Source organism: Gigantopelta aegis, chromosome 9, assembly GCF_016097555.1.
Source record: "Gigantopelta aegis isolate Gae_Host chromosome 9, Gae_host_genome, whole genome shotgun sequence".
NCBI lineage: Eukaryota > Metazoa > Mollusca > Gastropoda > Neomphalida > Peltospiridae > Gigantopelta > Gigantopelta aegis.
This window is the reverse complement of record NC_054707.1, coordinates 63,281,212-63,288,551: the sequence shown is the minus strand read 5'-3', so window position 1 is coordinate 63,288,551 and position 7,340 is coordinate 63,281,212. Positions and strand designations below refer to the sequence as shown.

Genomic DNA, 7,340 nt, shown 5'->3' with positions numbered 1-7,340 from the left:
TAGTATTATGTTAAAAGATACTGCATGCACATACACACACAAAAGAAAAATGTCTAAACTGGAACCAGTGAGAAATGGTCTCAACACACTATTAGGGTTACTAACTACCAAATCTGTTTTTGAAAACTAACATTATAATGTTTGGGATTAAAGTGTGTTTGTATGTGCATGTGTGCGAGAGTGCATGCGCATTAGTGACGATATATCTGCATGCAGATTGGTCAAAGTAAAAATGCATCACACAGTTTCTACTGAAGGGTAGCCAAAACCACCTTAAGACATTTATGGGGGTAAAACCTTACCCACCCACCGTAAAAAAAAATTAACAATTAAAAACTTATAAAAAATAATAGATTAAGCACAAATAATTAAAATGATATTTTCAAGGGAAAAAAAATTCAAATGTATCGGTACATGTGTATCTCCAGTCCAATTCTAATTTTAAGATTAAAAAACAACAACATTTTGATACTCTATTTTTGAAAATGAGGTAAAATTCATCCTTTGGTACCAATTTAAGTAGTGCAACAAAGATGGGATTTTAAACCAATAGGGCAATAAATTTAGTAAAAAAAATAAATAATAATAACAACACAATCACACAGTGGTGGTAAACACAGACATACAAAATGTACACGGGTACGAAAAGCATAAGTCCACTTCTAGCTACAAATCAAATAAACATTCAATGTCCACAGTATGAATACAAAGATAACAGGTATATAGAGGACAATAAACTAGTTACCAGCTATTATCAAATTCATGTCCCAAGTGAAAATTATTTCAAAAGGGATATAAATTTGATAATAACTGGTACTGTGTTTGTTATACTATTTATTATCCCCGGCTATTTGAGTGTTTTTTAAAGTCTTTATTTTCGATATAGCCTATATCGGCTACACATCCATGTATATAGAAATGGCATAAACTACTTTACTGTTCTGGGTATTACTTCAACTTTGTATTTTATTTACGGTTTACAGATAATTTTCAAAACCCAAAGTTCTATATATTCTGTAAAAAAAATCTATAATAAATTACATTAAACTACCATTTTAATATAAGTTTAATACTGAAACCAGAAAAACGTAAACACAAACGCTTTAAACTACATAATGTCACTGTGTGTGCTTTGCCAAATAGTGATGACATCATATTTAGTACCAACAAGATGATTGGTTTGTTGGCATCAAATCGTCCAATAGTAGTGTACACATCAGGCCTTGTGATGTTCTCTCAAACTACTTATTTCAACTGTTAGAAACAAAATGTTTACATTTCTTTTAATGTTTCCAGCACAAATTGTAATATTATTATTATGTCATCATTAAACAATGTTGTAAAATGTAATGAAAGGCTTTATAAAGGCCAAGCCTGTTGACCGATCCCATTTGTTAAATAGTAAAAAAAAATTATATTTCTTTAAATCACAATGTTGAAATTGAAGTACTGGTGTTTTGTTTAATTCTTAACCTACCTTTAGTAAGATGTTCTTTGGCTTTTTAAAAAATTAACCTTGCATACATGAATGTATATATTCTTGAGCAACTAAGTGAATATTGTACAAGTGTAATTTTAACGTGCAAAAGAATGAATGAATGTTTAACGACACCCCAGCACGAAAAATACATCGACTATTGGGTGTCAAACTGCAATCAAATAAGGTGATGATCAACATCAATATAAGAATTCAAGATTTAAATAAAAACAGTGCAAAGAACTGTGCAAAAACACAAATATTACAGATAGATACTGACTTTTACTCAAAATTTCAATTCTGTGCTGTATTGGCCATTCTCAAAGAGAATGTTACACCCCTGCACCACGGTGCAAAAGAAGACATAACATAAAATGGGAAATACCAAATGAATAGCCTTAAAATACAAAGAAAGAAAGAAATGTTTTATTTAACGACTTACTCAACACATTTTATTTACGGTTATATGGCGTCAGACATATGGTTAAGGACCACACAGATACTGAAAGAGGAAACTCGCTGTCGCCACTTCATGGGCTACTCTTTTCGATTAGCAGCAAGGGATCTTTTATATGCACCATCTCACAAGACAGAATAGTACATACCACAGCCTTTGTTACACCAGTTGTGGAGCACTGGCTGGAATGAGAAATAGCCCAAGGGTAAAAATAAAGAATGAGCAACATATTTTAGGGAGGTCTATCCATAATGAGTACCCGGTAGTTCCCAGTTAAAAACAGCCCACCTGCCAGGACATTGAAAAGGTGATTTAGGAAGGCTGTTTTCAGCCCATCTGCATATTTTAAATCACAAGGCTTGCACATATAATTCAGGATTAGTAACTCTAACATCATCTATTTAAATTTCTATTTTACAACAACAAAAAAACAATGTTTACTTAATGACCCACAGGTACATTGTTAAATATTTCCTGGCATATGATCTAGAGAATTTGAGAAGGAACAACTGTTTGGAACAGGAAGTAATACATTGATCCTATATATTAAATGAAAACTCTACCCAGTTCCTAATCTAGTTCCAAGTCAAAGAATAATGTCCTCCTACTACCTATATTACAGGCATCAAAATAAGTCTAGTGTCTGGTAACCCATGTGTAGGTCACCACAAATTACGGGCCTGTAGCCAATTTCACAAAATAATGTAAGTTTATGTCTGCAATTAGTAGTTATACCGGTCATACATTGACAGGAGTGTGGCATCTATACTCTGTTTGATTTTACAAAATATCGGGTTTTTTGTACAATGTTGCTGAATGACCATGCTTGTTAATGTTCCTGGACTGGGACAGCATGCCCAAATGTACCCCAAAACAAATTTAATGCATGTTGTGCGACAAGTGCAGGAAATCGGTGTCAAATGGTCAGATTTTGGCGAATGCACGTGAAACTCGGGGAAAAACATTGGGATAGTGATGGGTATTTAAAGCTGCAGTGCTCGCAATGATGCCTCATTTCCATTTCGACATAGACGAGTTACAAGATGCCAAGACTAAGCCTGCCAAATCACAACATTGCAATAGGCTGCCTCCAGTTAGATGAATCGCAGTCAGCAGTCGCACGCCACATGAACGTCCATCAGAGCACCATTTCACGTCTCTGGGATAGGTACCAGCAGTTTCAATCAGCTGAAGACCGGCCCAGAAGTGGAAGACCTCACATAACAACTGCAGCACAAGATCGCTACATCCAGGTTCTGCACTGAACACTGAACACTGCTGGACGCATACATGGTTTGAGAAGGGTATCTGCACAAACCATTCGGAACCGACTTCGAGAAGCTGGTTTACGGGCTAGGAGACTGTATGTTGGCCCCATCCTGCAACATCAACATCGACATTTACGTGTTCGCTGGTGCACGAATGTACAGGGGTGGAATTTGGGAAACTGGTGGCGAGTATGGTTCAGCGACGAGTCACATTTCTTTCTACAGCGACGTGATGGACGACAACTTGTTTACAGACGCCACAATGAATGTTTTGCCAACAACTGCGTCGCCCAAGTTTGACAGATTCGGTGGAGGGAGTGTCATGATGTGGGGAGCCATCTCATACACCAGCAGAAGTGAACTTGTGTTTGTACATGGCAACCTGACAGCTGTACGCTACCAGGATGAAATTCTTTGCCATCACATGCTTCCCATTTTGGATCAACAGAGAGAACTCTTTCAGCAGGACAATGCCAGGCTGCATATGGCACGTGTAACAATGGATTTCCTACAGAATGAGAACATTAATGTGCTGCCATGGCCATCAAGATCGCCAGATCTCAACTCCACTGAACATCTATGGGACGAAATGGACAGACGTGTATGCCAGCGTGACCCGGAGCCTCAGATGCTTCCGCAACTGTCACATGCACTGCAGGAAGAATGGGCTAGGATTCCACATGCCCGGATTCAGACTCATTCAGTCTATGCCAAGGAGATGTTGCGCAGTGCCGTCAGTCCATAGCAAGAACATTGTCACATACTCATGTCAAATTTGACTGTGATACGATCATAAATAACGAAATTATGCCACTTTGTATTAAAGAGATAATTCCATGAATATTTTGCCTATGCGTTTCTTTTTTGACAGTATATTTTTCGCAGAAACTTATATTATTACAGAAGATGGAACATTTTAAGGACAAAAGAAAATGAAATGTGTGTACTTCAAACTAAACTTGCTGTACTGTTAATACTACTGGTAATAAGAATTGTGGTTCAGTTGAAGATTTTTGTTTACATGCTAAATTAGGCTTGTTTTGTGAAATTGGGCTTTGGTAACATATACATGTAGGTTATGATATATTTATCAAGTTTACAATTCTCACCATCTGTTTTTCACAAGTATGCTGATACTTTGTTATTTATTCATATCAATGTTCTAAGGCACAGCCCCATTGAAACAAAAATTAAAAAAGTTTGTTTTGTTTAACAACACCACTAGAGCACATTGATTGATTAATCATCAACTATTGGATGTCAAACATTTGGTAATTCTGACTCGTAGTCGGAGGAAAACTGCTACCTTTTTCCATTTGTGGCAAGGGATCTTTTATATGCACTTTCCCACAGATAGGAAAGCACGTACCACGGCCTTTGACTAGTGGTGGTGCACTGGTTGGAACGAGAAAAACCCAATAAGTTGAATGGATCCACCGAGGTGGTTCAATCCTGTGACACAAGCACCCCAAGCGAGTGTTCAACCGACTGAGCTAAATCATGCCCACCTATAGGTTATTTGTTCACATCACTGTTCTAAGCCACATCCCCAATGAATTATTGATACAAATGTATATACGTATATTTAGCAGCAGTAAGGCTTATTAGCTGTCAGAAATATTGTTTTTTCTTTTTACAAATAACATAACCACATAAAACCTATGAACTTTCAGTTAATAAAGATCTATATTCTGCATCACCAGCCTAAAGCCTGAATCAAGGACCGAATGGAAAAAAGTATTTTGTGTTAAGTTTTTAGTTCATGTTAAAACAAACCCCACCCACAAATGAAACTATGCATGCAGTTCATAAGTTCATATATTACAGTAAACACAAAAACTACACTACTATGAAAATCCAGGATATCATGCATGTTAACAAATTACAAAGGATAAAGTCACTACATTCTACATACAGTACATGGATATACAGGTACAGTCAGACCTCGTTAAAATGACCACATTCGTCCCGGGGTCACTTTGTTGTTATATCCAAATTGTCGTTATACATGTAGCGAATTAATTTGTCATGAGTTATCTCCTTTGCCAAAAAAAAGACACTAGAAAATGCTGATTAATAGTAACTGAAGATTGAATAGCATTTAATTAATTAATGCATTACAATTATTATTAAAAACAACAAATACACATTATTAAATATATATTAATCAAGGCGCATTCACTGTCAATCTAATCATTATTGGTTAAAGACACCTAAGACTGGTACCTACTTTGTTTACAAAATATCAAATTAGAAGACTTGATTGTTCTGTTAATTATTCAATTCCATGACTAAAGACTTATTTTCCAAAGCAATACACATCTAGCCGACATCGGTAATTCAGACATCATGTGACACTGTTGACTTGCGATGAAATCAAGGATGCCAAATGGCTGTGTGTACTGCTAATGCGCAAAGGTATCTGTGATTATGAAATGTTGTTGTAATGTTGTTGTAAAGAGGTGTTTTCAGATCTCAGATGCATGTTTGTTCCTAATTTGCCCTGTCGGTGTCGGAAGGTGTGAATTCCGGTGTAATGAACAGAATAACATTTATGTACCTTTGTTCCCGACGATTTGTGGTCAGATGGTGTAAATGTTGTAGTAACGACTGTCATCGTAACGAGGTCTGACTTTATACGAATACACTATCAACAATAATAATTAAATAAAGTAAACCTATATTGATTAAAGGTATATACTATATACTGGTAATTAGTAAAGAAAATAATCATCGTTAGTATAATCTTACATGAAATACTTAAGTATGTGCACCTAATGGGATGATTCTCTTAACCACTATATGAGGATTTATCCTGCAACCACTGTTTCTATTGACAGATTATGATGACTGATTAAAGCAAAGTCATAAACATATACTAGCAGATTATGACTTTTGACGTCACTCTTATGACGTCCCACGCATAGCTACATTACAAAATTGCTTATATGACCTCTAGATCATCGTACAATGTGGCTGAAATAACAGCTTTTCCCCTTAATTTTTATGGTCTGCAGGTTAAAGATAATAACTAGTTACTGACATTGGATATCTGCTTTATCCCGTTCAGGCCGAATGAGAAATTCCTTTTGGCAGAGCCTCCCGGAATTTCCCATTCTTACCTTCACAGGATAAAGCCGATATTCGACATCATTAACTAGTTATTCTCTATTTCAATATTTACAACTCATGCAACCATCAAGCTGAGTTTTCCTCTACTTTGCATTTTCTTGATGCAGAGTGCCAGCATGGTTGTATATTTACAGGGCTCAGAATACGAAGTAAAATGGATTGTGAAAAAATTAGAACATGTGAGATATATTTTAGAACATTGTGTAACAGAATCAAGATAAAAGAATTGTGTGTACCGGTATTTGAAAAATGGACTGCAATTTTGGTGGGGTGGGTAGCAAGTGAATTTCTATTATCACTGCTAGGTTTATTTCGAGCCCTGATGTATTGTTTTAAAGAAACTACAATGCATACAATAATCGTGAATCTACATAAGAGTGAAATGTCGATAAGAATGAGTAGAGGACTCTCCATAACAGGCGAGCAGTCACTCATGCTCACCGAATACTCGCCCAAAGATGAATATGTTGCTGCACTCGCTTCTCAGCATTTTGTTTTATTATTTGTTATTATGCCAATTTTCTTTAGACATGTGGAACTGTTCTCTTTATTTAACATTTTTCACATGAAATTATTATCTGTATTGCTCTCCTACTATTTCCAAGTGAAAAAGTCTCAAATAACACTAAAAACCCACTCAAAATGGTCTTTCTACAAAATTAAATTCTTTCAATTCTTTTTTATGAAGCTAGAAATATGAATTATATGTAGAGAACTGTGACTCAGGGCTTCTAGAATTTTTATAAAATCCACTAGCCATGGGATCTGTGATTTAAAAAATTTACTAGCCACTATTAAATATTCAGTTGCCCTTCTGTACTTTAAGTTAAAACAAGTTTACTAATTAATATTAATAATAATATGATATGTCACCTAAAGAGGGAGATAGAGCTTAAAAACATTAACATTTGGTGGTGGTGACAGGATATTCATAATTTACAAAATGGAATTAATTGCAGCATTTGACAAATTTGTTTTCACTAGCCGTCGGGCATGGCAATAATAG

At 35.6% G+C, this 7,340-nt stretch overlaps 1 protein-coding gene across 1 annotated transcript in view; it reads right to left on the bottom strand.

The window, feature by feature from the left end:
* LOC121380500 (serine/arginine-rich splicing factor 7-like) overlaps window positions 1-7,340 on the bottom strand; it is a 43,806-nt gene that overhangs the window by 11,546 nt on the left and 24,920 nt on the right. The window lies entirely within an intron of this gene.